This window comes from Chiloscyllium plagiosum, chromosome 36 (assembly GCF_004010195.1).
Source record: "Chiloscyllium plagiosum isolate BGI_BamShark_2017 chromosome 36, ASM401019v2, whole genome shotgun sequence".
In the NCBI taxonomy this organism is placed as follows: domain Eukaryota; kingdom Metazoa; phylum Chordata; class Chondrichthyes; order Orectolobiformes; family Hemiscylliidae; genus Chiloscyllium; species Chiloscyllium plagiosum.
The window spans coordinates 27,761,564-27,775,794 of NC_057745.1; the positions used below are offsets into that span (position 1 = coordinate 27,761,564).

General features: G+C 47.9%; 1 long non-coding RNA gene across 1 annotated transcript in view; it reads right to left on the reverse strand.

The window, feature by feature from the left end:
- LOC122541069 overlaps positions 1-8,889 on the reverse strand; it is a 27,096-nt gene extending 18,207 nt beyond the window's left edge. The window contains exon 1 of the long non-coding RNA XR_006309513.1: positions 8,787-8,889. This is a non-coding gene — a long non-coding RNA (uncharacterized LOC122541069). The remainder of the gene's footprint in view (positions 1-8,786) is intronic.
- Positions 8,890-14,231: the final 5,342 nt, after the last annotated feature.

Genomic DNA, 14,231 nt, shown 5'->3' on the forward strand with positions numbered 1-14,231 from the left:
GTGGCCACCACCATCCGACGCCTTAAAACGGCGGAAGCTCAGACCCGACGTAGTGCACCCGTTGGAGGACGCTCAGGTGTGCGGTGGGATCCCGTCCGCGCTTACCCCAGCCTGGACGGAATTTCACATTGGCCCCAAGGTTCCGTACTTCCCACGGGAGCCTGTGCCCCACAACCTGAGCCTCCTCCGGAATTTTAATTTTGTTCCCTTCCAGGGGGTAAAAAGGAGGGCCCTATATAGACTGCTGCTGCACACCGTCCACCTCTTCTCCCCCCTCATCCACTGTCCGGACACGCCTTGGCGTGCCCATTTGCCACCGGGCGGTGGGGATCCCCAGTGGAGGGCTCTCTACGCGGGAGTCCTCCCCCTTTCTCTCGGGGATCTGGGGTGGAGGGTGCTGCACGCAGCAGTCCCCTGCAACCGCAGATTGCGGTGGTTCACGGACTCCCAGCCCAACTGCTTGTTCTGTGGCGCTGTGGAGTCCGTGGAGCATGTATATATTGGGTGTGGGCGTTTGCACTCCCTTTTTGATTTCCTTAAAAACCTCCTCCTCTGCTTTTGGTTGCACTTCAGTCCCATGCTCCTGATCTTCGGACACCCGGTACGGAGGAGGCAGGGCAGGTCTGAAGACCTCCTCGTGGGTCTGCTCCTGGGTCTGGACAAACTGGCCATCAACAGGTCCAGGCAGCGGGCCGTGGAGGGGGTCGTTAGGGCCGACTGCTTGCCCCTCTTCCGCGGTTCCGTTAGGGCCCGGGTGTCCTTTGAGAAGGAACACGCGCTGTCGACCAACACCCTGGAGTTGTTCAGGGAGAGGTTGGCGCCGCAGGGAGTGGAGCGCATCATTTCTCCCTCCAATTCTATTTTGATTTAGTCCCTACCCTCCCCTTCACCATTTTGATCACACAGCACTGCCCTTTGATGTGAAGGGCAGTGTTTGTCACAGGCCACCCGGGTGTTTTCCTATCTTCCTGGTGGTGGAAATTGAATAAAGGTTTGTACACCTTGTGTCTCCCGCTGTGACACACACCCCCACCCCCAACCCCCACACCCACCCCTGATAAAATAAGCACTACTGCAGTTAGTGGGGGGGGGTTAAAGGAAAAAAAAAATGAACAGGAGATTTCACACAGCATTGCCTGTTTTTGTGAAGGGCACTGCTTATCACTGGCCATTCGGGTGTTTTCCTATCTTCCTGGTGGTGGAAATTGAATAAAGATTCGTGCACTTTGTGTCTCTCACTGTGTCTCACATCTGCGCACACGCGCACACACTATGGGTGCTGGAGAAAAAATAAGCACTACCGCAGTTAGGCGATAGGGTGGGGATTAAATATTAAAAAAAAATAAACAGGAGTGTCTTCATTGTTTGACCACACAGCATTGCCTATTGTGAAGGGCACTGCTTGTCATTGGCCACTCAGGTGTTTAAAAAAAAAAGAAAAAAAAAATGAACAGGAGATTTCACACAGCATTGCCCTTTTTTGTGAAGGGCAGTGCTTGTCACAGGCCACTCGGGTGTTTTCCTACCTTCCTGGTGGTGGAAATTGAATAAAGGTTTGTACACCTTGTGTCTCTCACTGTGTCTCACACCTACACACACACCCATGGGTGCTGGGGATAAAATAAGCGCGACCGCAGTACAAAAAAGAAAAAAAATGAACAGGATATTTAGAATCTCTTCAGATCAGGGCACTAACTCTGAGCTGGCTGGCTACAGCCAGTGTACTGTACACAAGTAAATAAAGGCTGACTTGGTAATGGGATATCAGCCTCTGTGCAGTTATCTCAATGTGCGTATCTAAAAGCCCCTCAAATACCCCTATTGTATTTGCCTCCATCAACACCTCTGGCAGCACGTTCCAACCTCCTACCACACTCTGTGTAAAAATATTTCCCCCTCATGTCTCCTTTGAATCTTCCCTTTCTCACTTTAAATGCATGCTGCCTAGTGTTAGAGATTTCAACTCTAGGAATAATATTCTGACTGTTAACCCTAGCTGTGCATCTTATCATTTTATAGATTTCTATCAAGTTCACCCCCAGCCCCTGCCGTTCCAGTGAAAACATCCTGAGTTTTTCTAACATCTCCTTATAGCTCATACCCTCTAATCCAGGCAGCATCCTGGTAAACCTCTTCTGTGCCCATTCCACATCCTTCCTGTAATATGGCAACCAGAATTGAACACAGTACTCTAGGTGTGGCCTAATTAAAGTCTTATAAAGCTGCAACATGATGTCCTGATTGTTGTACTCAATGCCTTGACCAATAAAGGCAAGCATGCTGTATGCCTTCATTACCACCTTAGCTACTTGTGTGAGCACTTTTAGGGAGCTTTGGGCCTGAACCCAAGATCCCTCAGTACGTCATTGTTGATCAGGGTTCTGCCATTAACTGTATGCTTTTCCATAACATATTTGACATATCACACTTATTTTCCTGTCATTTCTTTTCTGTCTTCATTCATCAAAATGGATCTGCTAAAGTGCAACGGAAGTTGCTGGTTTTGTCTTGTTAACTATATCAGATTTTTAAAACTGCCAGAACTTCCCTTTCTGGCACATTTGTAAATGTTTGCACATCTTGCAGAAAATAACCCCCACGTTCTCACCATCAACTCAGTAGGCCAAAGGTGAAAGCAGCACTAATCTAACCCACAGCCGAACTGACTAGATGAAAAGAGGCTGCAATGCAGAATAATGCTGAGACAGGAAGCTGCAAATTGCTGCCAAATCATTTGACGACTGCATATAGACTGATTCACTGATCTCAGTCCTGGGAGACATCACGCAGAAACTGAGCACTTCCTTTTTTTTCCCGTAACCATCTCAGCTGCCAATTAGAGAGGAAAGAAAAAGAAGAATAAAGGGAGGAATCCGGTCGAGGTCAAGCACTGACCAGGGCAAAGTGACCTGAATGCGTTTTTGAAATACAAGGCTACTGTCAACAAGGCTGAGCTGGTAGACTTCTCACATCGAGGTCAGGAGAAGGAAGGAAACAACCAGATGTCCCAAAGTACTTTACAACAAGTCAAGTAGTTGCTGTCTCTGTTGTAACATGGTGCTTAAAGGGACGGCCAATTTGCACACAGCAAGTCTCCTTCCTCAAAGAGCACAAATGACCAGATAATCTATTCCTTCACTTAGTAATGCTGATTAAGAGTTAATGTTCTTCAGCCTGTCTTCAATGTCCACGTGACCTAGATTTCCACCTCAGTTGAAAGATGTCCAGAGTTTTCACTCAGCGGACAGTCATTACTCCAGCGTAGATGGGAGTGACATGTGCAGGGGTGGGGGATGCTGCAGAATCCCCATCAGAGCAGACTTCTTAAGAATTGCCCGTAAAATTGATGACTTCATTCGGTTACTTCCCTATGCCTGGGACTTTCCGAAAGTCTACATTTAAGTCAGAGAATTTGGAACATTCTATTGAAATTAAGTAATTAGATACACTGGAAAACTTAGACCATTAAATACATTGTCTAATTCCTGACTAATTATTTAACTGACCACGTAGTGACCTCATGCACCCCAACTGTACTTCATCTAGATCCCTTACACCCCCAGACCCTGACCTGACACTCCCTACGACACCCCCACCCCAACCTCCCCAGCTCCAGATGCGAAACCCTCTTCCTCGGTTTTGGACCTGACACCCTTTCACCCTCAGATATCAATCTATCTTCACAAACCCCTGACCAAACCTCCCATTTCATGCCCTGGCAGTTAATTCCCCTCCACCTGCTCTAGAACTGCTCCCCTTTACCCCAACCCAGACCATCACCTGTGCTCCCTTTCCAAACTGTGTATGTGATCAGTCCCCATCCTTCCTCAAGGGATCCAGCCCAAAGCGCCTCTTCCCTTTCTGTGTCCAATCTGCTTCCACACAACCCACCAAAGATCCCAACTCCCCAACCTCTGGACGTGACTCTCCTCAACCTTCTCACCCCCACCCCCAACCACCCCAAGCCCTATAGCCAACCATTCCCACTGGACCCGATTACTTGACCAAGGCCAACCTACCCTAAACACCGCATCATTTACCTGGCTCCCTTGCCAACTTGCACCCTGGCCCTCTACCCCCGGCACCTTTCCCCTTGGCACCCTACCCGTGACCCCCACCCCCCTCTATCTCACACTTACCTGATGTATTTACTGTTTGACAGCAGCTGACTGGACTTTACATTCGGGTGGTTGATTGCTGTGTAAAGGTTTGCCTTCCTCTGACAGTTGAGAGTGCGGTGCTGGAAAAGCGCAGCAGGTCAGGCAGCATCCGAGGAGCAGGAGGATCGACGTTTCGGGCATCCTCTGACAGCTCCACTCTGCAAAACTCCTGTCAGAATGGGAGTATAGCTCCGCACTCTCAAGGTAGATCTGGGCACAATCTGCTCTCAGGAGAAAGCGAGGACTGCAGCTGCTGGAGATCAGAGCTGAAAAATGTGTTGCTGGAAAAGCGCAGCAGGTCAGGCAGCATCCGAGGAGCAGGAGAATCGACGTTTCGGGCATAAGCCCTTCTTCAGGAATGAGGAGGGTGTGCCAAGCAGGCTAAGATTGGGGGAGGGGCGTTGGGAATGCGATAGGTGGAAGGAAGTTAAGGTGAGGGTGATAGGCCGGAGAGGGGGTGGGGGCGGAGAGGTCGGGAAGAAGATTGCAGGTCAAGACGGCGGTGCTGAGTCCGACGGCTGGGACTGAGATAAGGTGGGAGGAGGGGAAATGAGGAAGCTGGAGAAATCTGCATTCATCCCTTGTGGTTGGAGGGCTCCTAGGCAGAAGATGAGGCGTTCTACCTCCAGGCATCGTGTTGCTATGGTCTGGCGATGGAGGAGGCCATCTGAGACACCCGCACCAACCAACCCAACCGCCCCGTGGCTGAACACTTTAACTCCCCCTCCCACTCCGCCAAGGACATGCAGGTCCTTGGCCTCCTCCATTGCCAGACCATGGCAAGACGACGCCTGGAGGAAGAGCGCCTCATCTTCCGCCTGGGAACCCTCCAACCACAAGGGATGAACTCAGATTTCTTCAGCTTCATCATTTCCCCTCCCCCCACCTTATCTCAGTCCCAACCCTCAGACTCAGCACCACCTCCTTGACCTGCAATCTTCTTCCCGACCTCTCCGCCCCCACCCCACGCCGGCCTATCACCCTCACCTTAACCTCCTTCCACCTATCGCATTCCCAACGCCCCTCTCCCAAGTCCCTCCTCCCTACCTTTTATCTTAGCCCGCTTGGCACACCCTCCACATTCCTGAAGTAGGGCTTATGCCCGAAACGTCGATTCTCCTGCTCCTTGGATGTTCACAATCTGCTCTCACACACGCAGGCCTCTCTGCTGCCATTGAAAAGAAAGGGCCAGGTGGCAATTATTGTAAGCTTGCCAATCCACAGAAAATCCAGCCGGATGGACATCCAACAGTGTCACACTCCCTCTGTGCTCCACTGGAGGGTAGGTTTAGATTGAGCAAGTCTCTGAGGCCAGACCTGAACACCCAACCCATATTTTTCGACGGGTCACGGGTTCAATAACAGCAATTAATCTCTCTCTCAGGTGGACATCAAAGCTGAACACCAAAAAAAAAGAATGGGAGGGCTGAATTTTACATTTTCCTTTGGCCGGTGTTTGGTTTGTCACATTTTTCGGAATGTTTCCTGCAACAAGGCCAAATCAGATCTCTCACTGTTTCTTATCAAACTTATCTACTACCCCATGGCATCCCTCTCTCTATGGTGGCTCAGTGGTTAGCACTGCTGCCCCAAAATGCTAGGGACTTGGGTTCGATTCCACCGTCAGGCAACTGTCTGTGTGGGTTTGCACATTCTCCCTGTGTTTGCTTGGGTCCCCTCCAGGTGCTCCAGTTTCCTCCCACACTCCAAAGTTGTGTACATTATGTGGAGAGGCCATGGGAAACTGCTCATAGAGACCAGGGATGAGGTTGGGTCTGGGTGGGATGCACTTCAGAGGGTCAGTGTGAGATAATTGGGCTGAATGGCCTGCTTTCATTCTGTAGGAGTTTGATAATTCTTACCGCTTGTTGTAGCCAGGACAATGTGCCAGTATCACAATATCCCAGAATTAACCAGCATCTCCCACACTGGCACCACCTTTGAGAGAAGGGGTTGCACCTGGACGAGAGCTGTCAGTCCTGTGGTGCCCTGCATATTTTGACCTGAAAGTGGCTGACATGAAGAATTTGGCACAGCCCCCTTTGCGGGCAGGGACCCAAAACTCTCGGTGGGTGGTTTGGTGCACAGAAGGGATGCCCTCTCCTCCCATGACCTGTGGTGGAGGCCACACCATCAGACCATGCCACCCGAATTTGGGCAGTTTTGGCTGTCTGCAGGAATGAGGTCAATGTCCTTCTCCACTCTGTCAGTGTGACTACCACCACCTTCTCTCTGATACCTCACACTCTGCCTCTGCCAATGCTGATGCTCTAGCACTCTCACTGCTGCCTCCCCCAACTCCCTCTCACCCACCCCTGACTCCCAACACCACCAACCCTGCGTGCCCTCTGCGCTGGCAACTCACTCACTAGGACACATCCCCAAAAGTAACAGTTCTGCCACCCATTTTCAGCTCCGTTAATTCCTGAACTTCTCTCATTCCAGAAGGAAAACAGCTCACAATAATGCAGAAAGAGTTAAGGTTCACTGCCTGTCATTTAGTTCCTCACTAGTTATGTGGAGAAATTCCTAACTCTTACCACCTCAGGCAGCTGACTGACAACGTCCAAGCCCCTGCATTGATTATGGAGACTGCCTTTGACGTACGGTCCTGGGGTGCCCTGACTAAAGGACGTGACTGAGGACTGCTGACAACCATGATAGGCTTCGTGGATTTGTATCTGAGCTGAGTGGCACAGCAAGATAGCAGTACAGTGAGCCTAGCATCTCTCTAGGGGCCAAGTGTAAAACCACAAGGTAAGGCAGGGATACTGTGAGCCAAGTGAGAGCTTCGACAGAGAGCAAACAGAGTAGCTTTGTCCAGTCCATGAGCTGGGTGCATTGACTTATATGCAAAATGCCCTTGCTACAACATTACAATGATGATTCCACCCTGAGGTGCAGTGTTGAAATGCAAAAGCACAACCTAGGCGGGGTTGGAGATGGGCCCTGAGGGTTCTTAGCTCTAATACATGTCATTGCCAGTGTCCTTATGTGTGGCCGGTGTCCATGGACCATGCCCTGAGATATTGGAGGCTGATTTCCAACAAGGAGGTTGTTTGGAACAAATGGTGAACCAAAATCACCAGATACTCACTCTGACTTCCCCATGTTGAGAATTCTTGGCCTCCAGTAGGCTTGTGATGGGGGGCTGGATTGAAAGGTGAATATCAGAGGGAGATGTGCAGTTAATGAGGCCATTAATGAGCAATAATCCCCCCTTAATTGGTAATGTACTGCTGCCCAGTGAGACTCCCAATCTTGGTGCCTGTAATTTGCTTAAAGATGCAGTAAGTTGCTCCTGTTGTTGAATAGACCTCCCTGGAACCCACTGCAGAAGGGGAGGGCAGGTCAGAGGACCTCCTTGTGGGTCTGCTCCTGGGCCTGGCCAAACTGGCCATAAACAGGTCCAGGCAGCAGGGCGTTGTTAGGGCTGATTGTCTGTTATGTCAGAGCCAGGGTGTCCCTGGAGAAGAAGCATGCGGTGCCCACCAACACCCTCAAGATTTTTAGGGAAAGGTGGGCACTGCAGAGAGTGGAGCGTATTACTTCCCTCTCCAACTCTGATTTGATGTAATCCTTGCCCTCTGAGAAGGGCACTGCTTGTCACTGGCCATCCTGGTGTTTTCCTTCTTCCTGGTGGTGGAAATTGAATAAAGATTTGTACGCCTGTTGTTCTTCACTGTGTCTCACACCTACGCACACACAACATGGGTGCTGGGGAAAATATAAGCACTACCGCAGTTAGTTGGTAGTGTGGGGGTGAAAAAAAAGGAAGGAAAAATAAAGAAAAAAAAAACCTCCCTGGAACCCAGTGCAGCAGGGGAGGGCAGGTCAGAGGATCTCCTTGTGGGCCTACTCCTGAACCTAGCCAAATTGGCTATAAACAGGTCCAGGCATGGGCCATGGAGGGGGTCATTAAGGCCAATTGCCTGCCCCACTTCTGGTTATGTCTGTGTCTGGGTGTCCCTGGAGAAGGAACATTCGGTGTCTGCCAACACCCTCGAGGTTTTCAGGGAGAGGTGGGCACTGCAGGGACTGGGGTGTTTTATTTCCCCCTCCAACTCTATTTTGATTTAATCCCTGCCCTCCCCTTCACTTTTTTGATCACTCAGCATTGCCCTTTGTTGAGAAGGACACTGCTTGTCACTGGCCACTTGGTGTTTCCTTTCCTCCTGGTGGTGGAATATAAATAAAGATTTATGTCCTTGTTGTTCTTCACTGCGTCCTAGACCTGCACACACACGCCATGGGTGCTGGGGAATAAATAAGCACTTTCGCTGTTTGGCGATAGTGTGGGGGTTTTAGAATAAAAAACAGAGAAAAAGGAAAAGGGAAAAAAAAAAACCTCCTTGGAATCCTCATATGATTCCGCCACATTTCTCTCCGGAGCTCCCATTGTTCCGGCCTCTGTAAGATTTTGCGAGTAACGTCCTCCAATGTCCTGATAAAAATTTTTCTATCAACAACCATCACTAAACAAAATCATTTGTTCATTTCTGAGATTGTTATTTGTGGAAGTGTGTGTAGAATGATTGCTGAGCCTGTGAAAGGCAAATAAATGTGAATAATTTCTCCTTCCTGTTACACAGGTAATCCCTTAAAGAAAGAAAAAAAATCCCTTACCGTGTAAGAATTTGATGGGAGACTATGTTGTTTTTCTGTGGGAAACAAGTGAAGCTTTTCCTCCTGTCCACTCACTGGCTCCTTGATTCAGTTTCAAGGCCAGCTGTTGAAACTGACAGCAGTGATCCTGACTCGAAAAGGCAGAACCTTATTAAAATATTCAAACATTCACACAGCAGAGTTGAGTAATTAATGGTTGAACAAATGCACTCACTGCATCCACAAATCATCCCACCCACTGCTCCCTGTTCCCAATTTCCGGATCCCATTCCAGTACAGATCTGCAAAGGATCTTCGGAACATCCTGACAATCCCATCACCCCAACCCCATTGAGAATTTGACTTTATCATTATTTGCGCTGAAGTGGCAGCTCAACTGAAAGCATTAAATGAAGCACTCGGAAGAAATGAAGTAATCAAATGTTAGTCAATCGGCCCAGAAAATGATTTAAAAGGCAAATGTGTTGGTGTTTATTGTGAAGGGGAGTTGTGCATAAAATAGAGAAATGTTGCTACAGCTGTTACAGGGTCTTAGTGAGACTATGTCTGGAAAGCTGAGCACAGATTTAACCTCTTTTACTGAAGAAAGGATGAAAGAAGTTTCAATCAACTGATTCATGGGATGAAGATCTCAAAAGGAAATGTTGAGCAATTTGTGCCTCTGGACTTCCGAAGAATGGTAAGGGATGATATTGAAACAATAAGGGTGGTCGGGAGAATGGGGCAGAGTGTTCTGTTCAGATATCTGGGTTAATGGTCTGGTTTAAATCCCATCGTGGCTGAAAGTGAAATTTGAAATTTAATCTGGAATTAAAAGCCAGTTTCACAGCAATCATGAAATCATTGTCAATAAATACTCATATTGTTCACTTAATCCCTTTAGGGATGTAAATCTGCCATCCTTAGCTAGTCTGGCTGACATGCGGATCTAGATACGCAACAGTAGGGTTGACTCTCAGCTGGAGAAAGTGAGGTCTGCAGATGCTGGAGATCAGAGATGGAAATGTGTTGCTGGAAAAGCGCAGCAGGTCCTGAAGAAGGGCTAATGCCCGAAACGTCGATTCTCCTGTTCCCTAGATGCTGCCTGACCTGCTGCGCTTTTCCAGCAACACATTTCCATCTCTTGACTCTCAGCTGCCCTGTGAAATAGCCGAGCAAATCACTTGGTTGTATCAACAGGCTACAATATCTGAAGAAAGTCTCAGCTGTCATTGGCCTAGGCGCTGACGATGGCATCGGAAAATCCAGGCCGATCAACCCTGTTTCCTCACTAACACCTGGGCTAGAATTGGGAGAACTATTCCCCAGACAAGTCAAGCAACAAGCTGATATGGTCAAAGTCAAGGAATCATACCGTACAGATACCACCATCCTTCTCCTTTGGTAAATTCTGCCCCATCAGCTGACAGGCCCACCATCTGGGCATTTGAAGTTCCATGGCTTAAAACAGGGGCAAGGAAACCTACTGTTCACTGCCACCTATTGCACTCCTCAGCTGATGAATCAACGCTCCCCTTTTTCACCACCTGAAAGAAGCACAGATGGTGCCAAGGATACAGATGAGGAACATTAATGCTTTCAGAAACAGTGACTTGATAGTACCACCTACTGAGTGAGTCCTAAAGGACATTACTGCTAGACTGGGTCTGCAGGGGGAAGGTGAGGGAACCACCTAGAGGGGAAAATGTACTTGATCTCATCTTTACCAATCAGCTTGTTGTACGTCCATGTACTGGTAGGAGTGACCATTGCACAGTCATTTTGGAAACAAATCCTTTCTTCACATTGTGAATGTCCTTTATTATGTTGCATGGTATTATCATCATGCTAACAGAGACAGATTTAGAAACTCAGGACATTATACCCATGAGGTGCTGTGGGCCATCGCCAGCAGCTGAATTGTGATCAACCACAATCTGCAAACTCGTGGCCTGACATGTTTCCCACTTATCAAACCAGGGGATCAACCTTGGTTCAGTGAAGAGTGCAGGAGGGCATGTCAGGAAGAGAGCCAGGCATAATTAAAAATGAGGTATCGACCTAGTCAAGCTCTGGGATGACTTGTAAGTCAAACATCACAAACCAGCATGCAATAGATGGAGCTAAGCATTTCCACAATCCACGGATTAGGTCTCAGCTCTGCAGTCCTGCTGCGTCCAGTCATGGTAGACAATTGAACAACTAACAGAAAAAGGAGACTCCACAAATATCCCCATCCCCATTGATGGGATAGCCAGCACATCAGGACAAAGATTAGGATGAAGCATTTGCAATGATCTGTAGTCAGAAGTGTCATGTGGAAGATGCCTCTTCCTGAGGTCTCAGTGTCGCAGATGCCAGTCTTCAGCCAATTTGATTCACTCCACGTGAGCTAAAAGTATTGGTGACTGCAAAGGCTTTGGGCTTCAATAGTGCTGGAAACTCATGTTCTGGAATTAGTAACACACCTAGCTAAGCTGTTCCAGTACTGGCATTACATTCAATAGGAAAATGCTCAAGTATCTCACAGAGTCATAGTCATACAGCATGGAAACAGACCCTTTGGTCTAACCAGTCCATGCCGGCCATAATTCCAAACAAAACTAGTCCCATCTGCCTGTGCTTGACCCATTTCCCTCCAAACATTTCTTATTCATGTCATTAAATGTTTTAACTGTATCTGCACCAATCACTTCCTCTGGAAGTTCATTCTACACACAAACCACTCTCTGTCTGAAAAAGTTGCCCCCATGTCTTTTTAAATTTTTCTCCTCTCATAGCCATCATCAGCCAACAGCTCCCCATGTAACAAGGGAACGATAACAACAAAACAGCTGAAGAAAAGTATACTTGGGATTCTATCCCTCAAAACCTTGCAGCAAAACCCTGCAGATGCAATTAGCTTACAAATGCAACTATCTTCCTTTCCTCAACTCCGAAACCTAGGTCTCAGCTCCCCCTTCTGTAATTGCACCTCAGTTTCCTGACCCACAGACCGCAATCAATAAGCAGCAGTGCCAACACCTCTCCCACCAAATCCTCAATATTCTGTGCCTTGCAAGGCTGCATACTCATTCCTGCTGAAGGGCTTATGCCTGAAAAATCAATGCTCCTGCTCCTCTGATGCTGCCCGATCAGTTGCGCTTTTCCAGCACCACACCTTTTGATTCTGACTCTCCAGCATCTGCAGTCCTCACTCTCTCCTCCTCCTTGCATACTCCTATAATACTCCTCACACACAACTGTGGGGCCAAATGCCACCCCAATTCCATTGACAAGTTTGTTGACGACACCAGTGTTGTAGGCCGGATCTCAAACAATGTCGAGACAGAATGCAGGAAACAGATGGAGTACTTAGCAGCATAATGGCAAGACAACAATCAGCAAAATTAAGGAACTGGTCACTGACTTTAGGAAGTGGAGTGGAGGGCAAACCCCTGCCCACATCAATGGGCTGAGGGGGCGATGATAGACATTGTCAAGTTCCTGGGAGTGATGATCACCAACAGTGTGTGTTGGTCCACCCACGTCAACAAGACAGTCAAGAAAGCACAACATCTCTACTTCCTATTGTTAAGGAAATGCTGTACATGGCTCAGTGGTTAGCACTGCTGCCTCACAGCGCCAGGGACCTGGGCTCAATTCCTGTCTCGGGCAACTGTCTGTGTGGAGTTTGCACATTCTCCCCTTGTCTGCGTGGGTTTCCTCCGGGTGCTCTGATTTCCTCCCACAGTCCAAAGATGTGCAGGTTAGGTGAATTGGCCATGCTAAATTGCTCATAGTGTTAGGTGCATTAGTCAGGGGTAAATGTAGGGGAATGGGTCTGGGTTGGTTGCTCTTCGGAGGGTCGGTGTGGACTTGTTGGGCCGAAGGGCCTGTTTCCACACTGTCGGGAATCTAATCTAAAAAATATGTCCCCTAGTTTTGAAGCCCCCTACCCTAGGGAAAAGAGACCTGCTACTCACCTTATCTATACCCCTCATGATTTTATAAACTCCTATAAGGTCCCCCCACAACCTCCTATGCTCCATTAAAAGCAGTCTCAGCCCTATCCAGCCTCTCCTTATAACCTAAACTCTACTCTTCCAGCCACACCCTAGTAAATCTTTCGGAATCCTCTCCAGCTTAATAATATCCTTCCTATAAAAGAGCTGTAAGCAAGTAAATAGGACAAATTTAGTGTGAACATTTACCACCCAATCAGTCTACTTTTAATTATTAGCAAAATGACGGAAGGTGTCATTGATTGTGCCATTGAGAAACACTTGCAGAGGAATAACCTTCTCACTGATGCTCAGTTTGAGTTCTATCAAGGCCACTCCGCTCCTGAACACATTACAGGTCTAAGCATTGACGAAAGAGTTGAATTCCACATGCACCTTGACTGAGTGTGACATCCAGAAATCCTGGAAAAACTGGATTCAACAGGAACCAGGGGAAACTTACCATTCATTGGAATCAGCCAAGGCACAAAGTCCGGAGTGGTTGAAGTTCAATCATCTCAGCTCCAGAACGTCTCTGCAGGATTTCTTCATGGTCGAGGTGTTTTCAGAGATGTTATTTCGCAACTGTGGAGTCGGTGAGACTTAACTCGGGCCTCTTGGCTCAGACGGAAGGACACTATCACTGTGCCACAAGAGCCCTCAAAGTTCCTCAGCGTAGATATTTTTCTAATCAACCTGTTCAGAGATGTCATCTCTGGAACAAGTGAGGGTTGAACTCAGGCCTCCTGGTTCAGAGATAGGGGCAAGTTCCTCAGGTTATTGGGCCGGGCTTGACCATCGTCAACTGCTTCATCAATAACTTTCGCTCCACTGTTAGGTCAGGAGGGGAGATGCTTGCTAATATTTGCACAATGTCCAGCACTGGACACTATAAGAAATCTAAACCTGTAATGTCCACCATCTCGAAGGACAAGGGCAGCAGATGCAGAGAAACACGTATAAGCTCTCCTCCAAGCCATTCATCATCCTATCTTGGAAATATATTGTCAATCTTTCACCAACAGATAGGTCAGGATCTTGGAACCTCCTCCCTAACGGCACTGTGGATGTCCAAACTGCTCAAGGGCAGTTAGGAGTGGGCAATAAATATTGGCTTAGCCACTGGTGCCCACATCTATTGACATTGCCACGTACTTGACTTTCAGAGTCATTTACATTATTGCTGTGTATGGGGGTTTACTACATGCAATTGTACCTCATAAAATCATTTACAGAGATCATTTTAGCAAATTGATCATTGTAACTGCACTCTGTAACCACAATATAATTGTGGATCATCTCTATGTGTCCCTGAACCATTCCCTGTCTGTGAATAGCCCTTAATGTGCAGTTTCTTGATTTTAATGTATTTATGTTTGACGTCTTTTACAGTAATGAATGGAAGTTGTACAATCACTGGATTTGAAATCCTGAATGCTCTCGTAAACTGGGTCAAAGGGAACGCAAGGAAAGGAGCACCTCC